Source organism: Oncorhynchus keta, chromosome 21 (genome assembly GCF_023373465.1).
Source record: "Oncorhynchus keta strain PuntledgeMale-10-30-2019 chromosome 21, Oket_V2, whole genome shotgun sequence".
NCBI classification, from domain to species: Eukaryota; Metazoa; Chordata; class Actinopteri; order Salmoniformes; family Salmonidae; genus Oncorhynchus; species Oncorhynchus keta.
In genome coordinates, this window is record NC_068441.1 from 37,102,860 (window position 1) to 37,116,735 (window position 13,876).

At 42.7% G+C, this 13,876-nt stretch overlaps 1 pseudogene; it reads right to left on the reverse strand.

Moving 5' to 3' along the window:
* LOC118375447 (voltage-dependent L-type calcium channel subunit alpha-1D-like) overlaps positions 1–13,876 on the reverse strand; it is a 162,288-nt pseudogene that overhangs the window by 29,086 nt on the left and 119,326 nt on the right.

Here is a 13,876-nt window from a genome sequence, read left to right on the forward strand (position 1 = left end):
AGAGGTTAAGTAAGGCTGTTACTATGAGACTGACCCAGGTGTACTGCTACTCTTTATAAAGAGGTTAAGTAAGGCTGTTACTGTGAGACTGACCCAGGTGTACTGCTACTCTTTATAAAGAGGTTAAGTAAGGCTGTTACTATGAGACTGACCCAGGTGTACTGCTACTCTTTATAAAGAGGTTAAGTAAGGCTGTTACTGTGAGACTGACCCAGGTGTACTGCTACTCTTTATAAAGAGGTTAAGTAAGGCTGTTACTATGAGACTGACCCAGGTGTACTGCTACTCTTTATAAAGAGGTTTACTCTGTTACTAAAGACTGACCCAGGTTACTGCTACTCTTTATAAAGAGGTTTACTGGCTGTTACTGTGAGACTGACCCAGGTGTACTGCTACTCTTTATAAAGAGGTTTACTACTGTTACTGTTGATAATAAAGAGGTTAAGTAAGGCTGTTACTGTGAGACTGACCCAGGTGTACTGCTACTCTTTATAAAGAGGTTTACTAAGGCTGTTACTGTGAGACTGACCCAGGTGTACTGCTACTCTTTATAAAGAGGTTAAGTAAGGCTGTTACTGTGAGACTGACCCAGGTGTACTGCTACTCTTTATAAAGAGGTTAACTAAGGCTGTTACTGTGAGACTGACCCAGGTGTACTGCTACATAAAGAGGTTAAGTAAGGCTGTTACTACTGACCCAGGTGTACTGCTTTTTATAAAGAGGTTAAGTAAGGCTGTTACTGTGAGACTGACCCAGGTGTACTGCTACTCTTTATAAAGAGGTTAAGTAAGGCTGTTACTGTGAGACTGACCCAGGTGTACTGCTACTCTTTATAAAGAGGTTAAGTAAGGCTGTTACTGTGAGACTGACCCAGGTGTACTGCTACTCTTTATAAAGAGGTTAAGTAAGGCTGTTACTGTGAGACTGACCCAGGTGTACTGCTACTCTTTATAAAGAGGTTAAGTAAGGCTGTTACTGTGAGACTGACCCAGGTGTACTGCTACTCTTTATAAAGAGGTTTAGTAAGGCTGTTACTGTGAGACTGACCCAGGTGTACTGCTACTCTTTATAAAGAGGTTAAGTAAGGCTGTTACTGTGAGACTGACCCAGGTGTACTGCTACTCTTTATAAAGAGGTTTACTAAGGCTGTTACTGTGAGACTGACCCAGGTGTACTGCTACTCTTTATAAAGAGGTTAAGTAAGGCTGTTACTGTGAGACTGACCCAGGTGTACTGCTACTCTTTATAAAGAGGTTAAGTAAGGCTGTTACTGTGAGACTGACCCAGGGGTACTGCTACTCTTTATAAAGAGGTTAAGTAAGGCTGTTACTATGAGACTGACCCAGGTGTACTGCTACTCTTTATAAAGAGGTTAAGTAAGGCTGTTACTGTGAGACTGACCCAGGTGTACTGCTACTCTTTATAAAGAGGTTAAGTAAGGCTGTTACTGTGAGACTGACCCAGGTGTACTGCTACTCTTTATAAAGAGGTTAAGTAAGGCTGTTACTGTGAGACTGACCCAGGTGTACTGCTACTCTTTATAAAGAGGTTAAGTAAGGCTGTTACTGTGAGACTGACCCAGGTGTACTGCTACTCTTTATAAAGAGGTTAAGTAAGGCTGTTACTGTGAGACTGACCCAGGTGTACTGCTACTCTTTATAAAGAGGTTAAGTAAGGCTGTTACTGTGAGACTGACCCAGGTGTACTGCTACTCTTTATAAAGAGGTTAAGTAAGGCTGTTACTGTGAGACTGACCCAGGTGTACTGCTACTCTTTATAAAGAGGTTAAGTAAGGCTGTTACTGTGAGACTGACCCAGGTGTACTGCTACTCTTTATAAAGAGGTTAAGTAAGGCTGTTACTGTGAGACTGACCCAGGGTACTGCTACTCTTTATAAAGAGGTTAAGTAAGGCTGTTACTGTGAGACTGACCCAGGGGTACTGCTACTCTTTATAAAGAGGTTAAGTAAGGCTGTTACTATGAGACTGACCCAGGGTACTGCTACTCTTTATAAAGAGGTTAAGTAAGGCTGTTACTGTGAGACTGACCCAGGTGTACTGCTACTCTTTATAAAGAGGTTAAGTAAGGCTGTTACTGTGAGACTGACCCAGGGGTACTGCTACTCTTTATAAAGAGGTTAAGTAAGGCTGTTACTGTGAGACTGACCCAGGTGTACTGCTACTCTTTATAAAGAGGTTAAGTAAGGCTGTTACTATGAGACTGACCCAGGTGTACTGCTACTCTTTATAAAGAGGTTAAGTAAGGCTGTTACTGTGAGACTGACCCAGGTGTACTGCTACTCTTTATAAAGAGGTTAAGTAAGGCTGTTACTGTGAGACTGACCCAGGTGTACTGCTACTCTTTATAAAGAGGTTAAGTAAGGCTGTTACTGTGAGACTGACCCAGGTGTACTGCTACTCTTTATAAAGAGGTTAAGTAAGGCTGTTACTGTGAGACTGACCCAGGTGTACTGCTACTCTTTATAAAGAGGTTAAGTAAGGCTGTTACTGTGAGACTGACCCAGGTGTACTGCTACTCTTTATAAAGAGGTTAAGTAAGGCTGTTACTGTGAGACTGACCCAGGTGTACTGCTACTCTTTATAAAGAGGTTAAGTAAGGCTGTTACTGTGAGACTGACCCAGGTGTACTGCTACTCTTTATAAAGAGGTTAAGTAAGGCTGTTACTGTGAGACTGACCCAGGTGTACTGCTACTCTTTATAAAGAGGTTAAGTAAGGCTGTTACTGTGAGACTGACCCAGGTGTACTGCTACTCTTTATAAAGAGGTTAAGTAAGGCTGTTACTGTGAGACTGACCCAGGTGTACTGCTACTCTTTATAAAGAGGTTAAGTAAGGCTGTTACTGTGAGACTGACCCAGGGGTACTGCTACTCTTTATAAAGAGGTTAAGTAAGGCTGTTACTGTGAGACTGACCCAGGTGTACTGCTACTCTTTATAAAGAGGTTAAGTAAGGCTGTTACTGTGAGACTGACCCAGGTGTACTGCTACTCTTTATAAAGAGGTTAAGTAAGGCTGTTACTGTGAGACTGACCCAGGTGTACTGCTACTCTTTATAAAGAGGTTAAGTAAGGCTGTTACTGTGAGACTGACCCAGGGGTACTGCTACTCTTTATAAAGAGGTTAAGTAAGGCTGTTACTATGAGACTGACCCAGGTGTACTGCTACTCTTTATAAAGAGGTTAAGTAAGGCTGTTACTGTGAGACTGACCCAGGTGTACTGCTACTCTTTATAAAGAGGTTAAGTAAGGCTGTTACTGTGAGACTGACCCAGGTGTACTGCTACTCTTTATAAAGAGGTTAAGTAAGGCTGTTACTGTGAGACTGACCCAGGTGTACTGCTACTCTTTATAAAGAGGTTAAGTAAGGCTGTTACTGTGAGACTGACCCAGGGGTACTGCTACTCTTTATAAAGAGGTTAAGTAAGGCTGTTACTATGAGACTGACCCAGGTGTACTGCTACTCTTTATAAAGAGGTTAAGTAAGGCTGTTACTGTGAGACTGACCCAGGTGTACTGCTACTCTTTATAAAGAGGTTAAGTAAGGCTGTTACTGTGAGACTGACCCAGGTGTACTGCTACTCTTTATAAAGAGGTTTACTAAGGCTGTTACTGTGAGACTGACCCAGGGGTACTGCTACTCTTTATAAAGAGGTTAAGTAAGGCTGTTACTATGAGACTGACCCAGGTGTACTGCTACTCTTTATAAAGAGGTTAAGTAAGGCTGTTACTGTGAGACTGACCCAGGTGTACTGCTACTCTTTATAAAGAGGTTAAGTAAGGCTGTTACTATGAGACTGACCCAGGTGTACTGCTACTCTTTATAAAGAGGTTAAGTAAGGCTGTTACTGTGAGACTGACCCAGGGGTACTGCTACTCTTTATAAAGAGGTTAAGTAAGGCTGTTACTATGAGACTGACCCAGGTGTACTGCTACTCTTTATAAAGAGGTTAAGTAAGGCTGTTACTGTGAGACTGACCCAGGTGTACTGCTACTCTTTATAAAGAGGTTAAGTAAGGCTGTTACTGTGAGACTGACCCAGGTGTACTGCTACTCTTTATAAAGAGGTTTACTAAGGCTGTTACTGTGAGACTGACCCAGGGGTACTGCTACTCTTTATAAAGAGGTTAAGTAAGGCTGTTACTGTGAGACTGACCCAGGTGTACTGCTACTCTTTATAAAGAGGTTAAGTAAGGCTGTTACTGTGAGACTGACCCAGGTGTACTGCTACTCTTTATAAAGAGGTTAAGTAAGGCTGTTACTGTGAGACTGACCCAGGTGTACTGCTACTCTTTATAAAGAGGTTAAGTAAGGCTGTTACTGTGAGACTGACCCAGGGGTACTGCTACTCTTTATAAAGAGGTTAAGTAAGGCTGTTACTGTGAGACTGACCCAGGGGTACTGCTACTCTTTATAAAGAGGTTAAGTAAGGCTGTTACTATGAGACTGACCCAGGGGTACTGCTACTCTTTATAAACAGGCTAAGTAAGGCTGTTACTATGAGACTGACCCAGGTGTACAGCTACTCTTTATAAAGAGGTTAAGTAAGGCTGTTACTGTGAGACTGACCCAGGGGTACTGCTACTCTTTATAAAGAGGTTTACTGAGGCTGTTACTATGAGACTGACCCAGGTGTACTTCTACTCTTTATAAACAGGCTAAGTAAGGCTGTTACTGTGAGACTGACCCAGGGGTACTGCTACTCTTTATAAAGAGGTTAAGTAAGGCTGTTACTGTGAGACTGACCCAGGGGTACTGCTACACTTTATAAAGAGGTTTACTGAGGCTGTTACTATGAGACTGACCCAGGTGTACTGCTACTCTTTATAAACAGGCTAAGTAAGGCTGTTACTGTGAGACTGACCCAGGGGTACTGCTACTCTTTATAAAGAAGTTAAGTACGGCTGTTACTGTGAGACTGACCCAGAGGTACTGCTACTCTCTATAAAGAGGTTAAGTAAGGCTGTTACTGTGAGACTGACCCAGGGGTACTGCTACTCTTTATAAAGAGGTTAAGTAAGGCTGTTACTGTGAGACTGACCCAGGGGTACTGCTACTCTTTATAAAGAGGTTAAGTAAGGCTGTTACTGTGAGACTGACCCAGGTGTACTGCTACTCTTTATAAAGAGGTTAAGTAAGGCTGTTACTGTGAGACTGACCCAGGGGTACTGCTACTCTTTATAAAGAGGTTAAGTAAGGCTGTTACTGTGAGACTGACCCAGGGGTACTGCTACTCTTTACAAAGAGATTAAGTAAGGCTGTTACTGTGAGACTGACCCAGGTGTACTGCTACTCTTTATAAAGAGGTTAAGTAAGGCTGTTACTGTGAGACTGACCCAGGTGTACTGCTACTCTTTATAAAGAGGTTAAGTAAGGCTGTTACTGTGAGACTGACCCAGGGGTACTGCTACTCTTTATAAACAGGCTAAGTAAGGCTGTTACTGTGAGACTGACCCAGGGGTACTGCAACTCTTTATAAACAGGCTAAGTAAGGCTGTTACTGTGAGACTGACCCAGGGGTACTGCTACTCTTTATAAAGAGGTTAAGTAAGGCTGTTACTGTGAGACTGGCCCAGGTGTACTGCTACTCTTTATAAAGAGGTTAAGTAAGGCTGTTACTGTGAGACTGACCCAGGTGTACTGCTACTCTTTATAAAGAGGTTTACTAAGGCTGTTACTGTGAGACTGACCCAGGTGTACTGCTACTCTTTATAAAGAGGTTAAGTAAGGCTGTTACTGTGAGACTGACCCAGGTGTACTGCTACTCTTTATAAAGAGGTTAAGTAAGGCTGTTACTGTGAGACTGACCCAGGGGTACTGCTACTCTTTATAAAGAGGTTAAGTAAGGCTGTTACTGTGAGACTGACCCAGGGGTACTGCTACTCTTTATAAAGAGGTTAAGTAAGGCTGTTACTGTGAGACTGACCCAGGGGTACTGCTACTCTTTATAAAGAGGTTAAGTAAGGCTGTTACTGTGAGACTGACCCAGGGGTACTGCTACTCTTTATAAAGAGGTTAAGTAAGGCTGTTACTGTGAGACTGACCCAGGGGTACTGCTACTCTTTATAAAGAGGTTTACTGAGGCTGTTACTATGAGACTGACCCAGGTGTACTGCTACTCTTTATAAACAGGCTAAGTAAGGCTGTTACTGTGAGACTGACCCAGGGGTACTGCTACTCTTTATAAAGAGGTTAAGTAAGGCTGTTACTGTGAGACTGACCCAGGGGTACTGCTACTCTTTATAAAGAGGTTAAGTAAGGCTGTTACTGTGAGACTGACCCAGGGGTACTGCTACTCTTTATAAAGAGGTTTACTGAGGCTGTTACTATGAGACTGACCCAGGTGTACTGCTACTCTTTATAAACAGGCTAAGTAAGGCTGTTACTGTGAGACTGACCCAGGGGTACTGCTACTCTTTATAAAGAGGTTAAGTAAGGCTGTTACTGTGAGACTGACCCAGGGGTACTGCTACTCTTTATAAAGAGGTTAAGTAAGGCTGTTACTGTGAGACTGACCCAGGTGTACTGCTACTCTTTATAAACAGGCTAAGTAAGGCTGTTACTGTGAGACTGACCCAGGGGTACTGCTACTCTTTATAAAGAGGTTAAGTAAGGCTGTTACTGTGAGACTGACCCAGGGGTACTGCTACTCTTTATAAAGAGGTTAAGTAAGGCTGTTACTGTGAGACTGACCCAGGGGTACTGCTACTCTTTATAAAGAGGTTAAGTAAGGCTGTTACTGTGAGACTGACCCAGGGGTACTGCTACTCTTTATAAAGAGGTTTACTGAGGCTGTTACTATGAGACTGACCCAGGTGTACTGCTACTCTTTATAAACAGGCTAAGTAAGGCTGTTACTGTGAGACTGACCCAGGGGTACTGCTACTCTTTATAAAGAGGTTAAGTAAGGCTGTTACTGTGAGACTGACCCAGGGGTACTGCTACTCTTTATAAAGAGGTTAAGTAAGGCTGTTACTGTGAGACTGACCCGGGTGTACTGCTACTCTTTATAAAGAGGTTAAGTAAGGCTGTTACTATGAGACTGACCCAGGTGTACTGCTACTCTTTATAAAGAGATTAAGTAAGGCTGTTACTGTGAGACTGACCCAGGGGTACTGCTACTCTTTATAAACAGGCTAAGTAAGGCTGTTACTGTGAGACTGACCCAGGGGTACTGCTACTCTCTATAAAGAGGTTAAGTAAGGCTGTTACTGTGAGACTGACCCAGGTGTACTGCTACTCTTTATAAAGAGGTTAAGTAAGGCTGTTACTGTGAGACTGACCCAGGGGTACTGCTACTCTCTATAAAGAGGTTAAGTAAGGCTGTTACTGTGAGACTGACCCAGGGGTACTGCTACTCTTTATAAAGAGGTTTACTGAGGCTGTTACTATGAGACTGACCCAGGTGTACTGCTACTCTTTATAAAGAGGTTAAGTAAGGCTGTTACTGTGAGACTGACCCAGGTGTACTGCTACTCTTTATAAAGAGGTTAAGTAAGGCTGTTACTGTGAGACTGACCCAGGGGTACTGCTACTCTTTATAAAGAGGTTAAGTAAGGCTGTTACTATGAGACTGACCCAGGTGTACTGCTACTCTTTATAAAGAGGTTAAGTAAGGCTGTTACTGTGAGACTGACCCAGGGGTACTGCTACTCTTTATAAAGAGGTTAAGTAAGGCTGTTACTGTGAGACTGACCCAGGGGTACTGCTACTCTTTATAAAGAGGTTAAGTAAGGCTGTTACTGTGAGACTGACCCAGGTGTACTGCTACTCTTTATAAAGAGGTTAAATAGGCTGTTACTGTGAGACTGACCCAGGTGTACTGCTACTCTTTATAAAGAGGTTAAGTAAGGCTGTTACTATGAGACTGACCCAGGTGTACAGCTACTCTTTATAAAGAGGTTAAGTAAGGCTGTTACTGTGAGACTGACCCAGGGGTACTGCTACTCTTTATAAAGAGGTTTACTGAGGCTGTTACTATGAGACTGACCCAGGTGTACTGCTACTCTTTATAAAGAGGTTAAGTAAGGCTGTTACTGTGAGACTGACCCAGGTGTACTGCTACTCTTTATAAAGAGGTTAAGTAAGGCTGTTACTATGAGACTGACCCAGGTGTACTGCTACTCTTTATAAAGAGGTTAAGTAAGGCTGTTACTGTGAGACTGACCCAGGGGTACTGCTACTCTTTATAAAGAGATTAAGTAAGGCTGTTACTGTGAGACTGACCCAGGTGTACTGCTACTCTTCATAAAGAGGTTAAGTAAGGCTGTTACTGTGAGACTGACCCAGGTGTACTGCTACTCTTTATAAAGAGGTTAAGTAAGGCTGTTACTGTGAGACTGACCCAGGGGTACTGCTACTCTTTATAAAGAGGTTTACTGAGGCTGTTACTGTGAGACTGACCCAGGTGTACTGCTACTCTTTATAAAGAGGTTAAGTAAGGCTGTTACTGTGAGACTGACCCAGGGGTACTGCTACTCTTTATAAAGAGGTTTACTGAGGCTGTTACTATGAGACTGACCCAGGTGTACTGCTACTCTTTATAAACAGGTTAAGTAAGGCTGTTACTATGAGACTGACCCAGGGGTACTGCTACTCTTTATAAAGAGGTTAAGTAAGGCTGTTACTGTGAGACTGACCCAGGGGTACTGCTACTCTTTATAAAGAGGTTTACTGAGGCTGTTACTATGAGACTGACCCAGGTGTACTGCTACTCTTTATAAAGAGGTTAAGTAAGGCTGTTACTGTGAGACTGACCCAGGGGTACTGCTACTCTTTATAAAGAGGTTTACTGAGGCTGTTACTATGAGACTGACCCAGGTGTACTGCTACTCTTTATAAAGAGGTTAAGTAAGGCTGTTACTGTGAGACTGACCCAGGGGTACTGCTACTCTTTATAAAGAGGTTTAGTGAGGCTGTTACAATGAGACTGACCCAGGGGTACTGCTACTCTTTATGAAAAGGTTTAGTGAGGCTGTTACAATGAGACTGACCCAGGGGTACTGCTACTCTTTATGAAGAGGTTTAGTGAGGCTGTTACAATGAGACTGACCCAGGGGTACTGCTACTCTTTATGAAGAGGTTTAGTGAGGCTGTTACTGTGAGACTGACCCAGGTGTACTGCTACTCTTTATAAAGAGGTTTACTGAGGCTGTTACTATGAGACTGACCCAGGTGTACTGCTACTCTTTATGAAGAGGTTTAGTGAGGCTGTTACAATGAGACTGACCCAGGGGTACTGCTACTCTTTATGAAGAGGTTTAGTGAGGCTGTACTGTGAGATGAAGAAGATATTTTGGGGAGAATGATTTAGTAACAAATAGTTTCTCCGTTTCAGTGACTCACCTGCATGCCGATGACAGCATATATGAAGAAGAGCATGGCGATCAGAAGGGCGACATAGGGCAGAGCCTGGAGGGAGAGAGAAAGAGGCAGAGTGAGAGACAGCGAGAATGAGATCGAGAAGAATGAGATAAATGGTAAGGAGAATGAGAATGAAAGAAGGAAAATTAGAATGAAAGAGTGAGAGAAAGAATGAAAGAAAGAAAGAGGAAGACAGAAAGTGAGAGGGAAGGAGACAGAAAGAAAGAGACCAGAGATAATCCAATTCATTAATAGCCTGGTAAATGAGCTGAGTGGATGATGCCTACTCACCTGAAAGGACTTGATGAAGGTCCACAGGAGGGTGCGGATGCCCTCCCCTCTACTCAGCAGCTTGACCAATCGCATGACTCGGAACAGTCGGAAGAAGGTGATGGAGATGCGAGCACTGTCCTCCGTGTTCTGTAGGAGACGGAGGCAGCATCAGAGGATCGGAGTGTGTGTGTGTTTGTAGAAAGCCAGCATGAGGGTTTGCGCTCAGACTAGAATGGAAGGTGGCCGGTTCGTAGGAGAAAGAATATACAGTATGTAGAGCTCAAAAGGTACTCACACTCAAAACCATGAAAAGGAATAACCTGTGTACACAGGGAACCTGGCTGTGCTTCAATACTACATGCATGTATACTAAATCAAATGTTGATACTAAAGGTGATTGGCCTTTACTGAGACTGAGATGTGAGATACAGTGGGGCAAAAAAGTATTTAGTCAGCCACCAATTGTGCAAGTTCTCCCACTTTAAAAGATGAGAGAGACCTGTAATTTTCATCATAGGTACACTTCAACTATGACAGACAAAATGAGAAAAAAATCCAGAAAATCTCATTGTAGGATTTTTAATGAATTTATTTGCAAATTATGGTGGAAAACAAGTATTTGGTCACCTACAAACAAGCAAGATTTCTGGCTCTCACAGACCTGTAACTTCTTCTTTAAGAGGCTCCTCTGTCCTCCACTCGTTACCTGTATTAATGGCACCTGTTTGAACTTGTTATCAGTATAAAAGACACCTGTCCACAACCTCAAACAGTCACACTCCAAACTCCACTATGGTCAAGACCAAAGAGCTGTCAAAGGACACCAGAAACACAATTGTAGACCTGCACCAGGCTGGGAAGACTGAATCTGTAATAGGTAAGCAGCTTGGTTTGAAGAAATCAACTTTGGGAGCAATTATTAGGAAATGTGGTCCTTCTGTAGCTCAGTTGGTAGAGCATGGCGCTTGTAACACCAGGGTAGTGGGTTCGATTCCCGGGACCACTCATACGTAGAATGTATGCACACATGACTGTAAGTCGCTTTGGATAAAAGCGTCTGCTAAATGGCATATATATACAAGACCACTGATAATCTCCCTCGATCTGGGGCTCCACGCAAGATCTCACCCCGTGGGGTCAAAATGATCACAAGAACGGTGAGCAAAAATCCCAGAACCACAACGCGGGGGGACCTAGTGAATGACCTGCAGAGAGCTGGGACCAAAGTAACAAAGCCTACCATCAGTAACACACTACGCCGCCAGGGACTCAAATCCTGCAGTGCCAGACGTGTCCCCCTGCTTAAGCCAGTACATGTCCAGGCCCGTCTGAAGTTTGCTAGAGAGCATTTGGATGATCCAGAAGAAGATGGGGAGAATGTCATATGGTCAGATCAAACCAAAATATAACTTTTTGGTAAAAACTCAACTCGTCGTGTTTGGAGAACAAAGAATGCTGAGTTGCATCCAAAGAACACCATACCTACTGTGAAGCATGGGGGTAGAAACATCATGCTTTGGGGCTGTTTTTCTGCAAAGGGACCAGGACGACTGATCCGTGTAAAGGAAAGAATGAATGGGGCCATGTATCATGAGATTTTGAGTGAAAACCTCCTTCCATCAGCAAGGGCATTGAAGATGAAACATGGCTGGGTCTTTCAGCATGACAATGATCCCAAACACACCACCCGGGCAACGAAGGAGTGGCATCATAAGAAGCATTTCAAGGTCCTGGAGTGGCCTAGCCAGTCTCCAGATCTCAACCCCATAGAACATCTTTGGAGGGAGTTGAAAGTCTGTGTTGCCCAGCAACAGCCCCAAAACATCACTGCTCTAGAGGAGATCTCCATGGAGGAATGGGCCAAAATACCAGCAACAGTGTGTGAAAATCTTGTGAAGACTTACAGAAAACGTTTGACCTCTGTCATTGCCAACAAAGGGTATATAACAAAGTTTTGAGATAAACTTTTGTTATTGACCAAATACTTATTTTCCACCATAACTTGCAAATAAATTCATAAAAAATCCTACAATGTGATTTTCTGGATTTTTTCTCTCTCATTTTGTCTGTCATAGTTGAAGTGTACCTATGATGAAAATTACAGGCCTCTCTCATCTTTTTAAGTGGGAGAACTTGCACAATTGGTGGCTGACTAAATACAATTTTGCCCTACTGTATATATGAGCTGATTCATTATGTATTGCATCTTTACTCAACTAACATCTCTGAAGGTTGTTTGAGGGATGGTGGTGATTTGACATATCCTTGTGATTCATCTTTGATCAAGTTTGCATTATATTTCACATTAATCTAAGTATCATGTTATGGACACTTTCTGTTCAAACCAGACGAATCCTGAACTTGTTGCATCTACTAGGGCAGAGTTTCCCAACCATCTCCTCAGGGACCACCAACCATTTCATACATTTGTTGTAGCCCTGATGACGAGAACTTGGGGAAACAGCGGTGGGGTAAACTCTGTGGGAGGAGTTTAGAGTGACAGAGTGGGAGGAGTATTCCCATATGCAGTTTAGCTGGAGTGTATCTGCTATGTAACTGTATCTAAGAGGCTGGTGGTGAAGTTTTGCCAGGAGCCCTGCTACAGTACAGACAGACCTACAGGGAGGACGAGAGGGACAGGGTGCATGCTGTAGGAAAGAAAACCTTGCCATAACTTGACTGGACACATCAGCACAAGCATGGCACCCTCGGTCCAGAGTCACTGCATGCAGAGTCACAGTGGGACTGACCCCCCCAGAGAGGTCAGAGGTCATAGCAGAGGTCATGATCCCAACCCCATGGGGTCATCCATGGGTCACTGCCGCAGACAGAGGGCACATGGCACAGCAGAGACCATGCAGCGGTGGCAGCGATACAAACGTGAGGAGGAGCGGACAGAACCGCCCTCACCATGGGGATGCACTCCGCCACGTTTGAGTGACCGACAGACACACTCTCTTTCAAAATAATAACCCCAAACCAAAAAAGGAAAATGAAGAGCAGAAAAACTCAAACAAAAAATACAACCAAAAAGAACAGTAAAGAAACCAAACCAAACCAATCTCAAAATGAAAACATAACTTTTTAATTGTATAAATTAAAAAGGCAAGGTTCTAGAAAAGGCCATGTAGAAGACTAGAGAAGGTTATATAGATTGAAGACGATAAAATAAAGACCAACATAAACCAATGCAAGCCCAGAGAAGACAGGCAGGGCCCTGATTGGGGAAAGAGCATCTTACCCCCGACTCATCCAACTGAGGAGCCTCCGTAGGCTTTAAAATCAAAGACCTGTGTTAATGACTCACACATCGTTATCACAACCCTCAGGTCTCCCTTATACTTTAACACAATATTATCACCATGTTTAAGACGTATGCACCATTAAAAACACACATAACTACATATACTGTCACTATGCTTAAATTAAACTTACGTTAGGTTTAAGACTGACACTCAACATTGTCTCCACACTTGACGTTTATACACTTTTTTTGTAACATTGAATCACAACCCCTATGTAACATAACGGTGATGACACGCAGAACAGAATCTTAACACTGTAAATGTTTAAGACTGTCAGACAACATACTGTGATGGTTAAGAACTTCTATGTGGTGCTTACGTTGCATTTAAGACTGACATAGCAGTAAGACAATATAACACTTAAGTTAACATTTAAGACTGAAACACAACTTTATCACTCCCCCTGTGTAATGGGAATGACTGACATACATTATCGTAATGGTTTTAAATGGTTTAAACAGCAAGATGAAAAAGCTTGTGGCTCTACATATGGATAATGCTATAACAATGTTTCTGAAACATTATTTGACTGACACAGACTGATATTATGATGCTTATGGACATGATGTTCCAAACATAATGTTAACATGACTATAACAGTGTTATTTTAGTGATAGTCCCATATATAACCCATTTATACCTGTCAACCGGTTATAATACTACAACCTCTTCTCCCCACCTACTAATATATTGTCTTGTCCAAAGATGACATTCAGATTACTTACATTCAGTTTTTCTACTTCAACATTTCACTTAAGGGGCTGGACATGCAGGCTAAAACTGTAAATCAAACACTGTCTTTTGCTAACTGACACTCTTGCTTTCTCCCACACACAAATCCACACAAACACAGATTTAGTAAAGTATTACCTACAAAGGTAGTCAAAGGTGTTTTAACATATCATATTGTATCAGTCCC